Raw genomic sequence first — 770 nt, forward strand, 5'->3', positions numbered from 1 at the left:
AGCTGTGTGTGTGTGTTCAGTTAGTCCGTGTGTGTGTGTGTGTGTGTGTGTTGCCTCACTCTTACAGACACGTCCTCCTCTTCCCTTGAACAACCTCTACGTTTGCAGGACGCGTTGTCTCTGAATGTCGTCCTTCGGTTCTTACTGAGACGCTTCATCCAGGAGGTTTTCTGTAACGACTGCAGCGTCTCCCAGCTGTAAGCAGCACCGAGACCAGAGCCAGAACCAGTTTACAGGGTTTGTTCACAAGTGACGTCCGATCTAATGTTACTGCTGATCTTCTTACAATGGAGGTCGGGGTCAGACGTGGGGGGCTGACCGAATGGTTCCAGGTGAAGGAGGTGTACGTCTGGACGATGGCAGGCGTCAGTCAAGTGGTAGGAAAGTGTGGAGGCAGCTGAGGAGGCACAGAGGACCTGGAGGTCCACAGAGGAGGATTTAGGAAACAGGAGGACATCAAGAGGAACTCACTGGAGGCACGGAGAGAAATAAATCATTAATTCTGGATTTTAGACACAAGTAAAGACTTGAACAAGACTAGTGTTGGCAGGTGATGCTCAGGGCTGGCTGAATGTCCTCTGCAGCCGTTTATGCTCCTCATGCTCATCAATCCACAGGTGTAGCTGATCTGTCTTCTGATTGGCTAATTGACCTGTCAGTTATCAAACAAGCTCATACTGACGAGTCTCGACCTGGGTTCAGCCTTCTCCTCTGACAGTGAAGTCCTACCCAACGAGCGCTCCTTTTCTTTCTGCCTGGAGACCCCCCCC

General features: G+C 51.2%; 1 protein-coding gene across 1 annotated transcript in view; it reads left to right on the forward strand.

The window, feature by feature from the left end:
- Positions 1-770, forward strand: part of satb2 (SATB homeobox 2) — a 130108-nt gene that overhangs the window by 592 nt on the left and 128746 nt on the right. The window lies entirely within an intron of this gene.

This window comes from Nematolebias whitei, chromosome 13 (genome assembly GCF_014905685.2).
Source record: "Nematolebias whitei isolate Nwh7 chromosome 13, NemWhi1, whole genome shotgun sequence".
Lineage (NCBI taxonomy): Eukaryota > Metazoa > Chordata > Actinopteri > Cyprinodontiformes > Rivulidae > Nematolebias > Nematolebias whitei.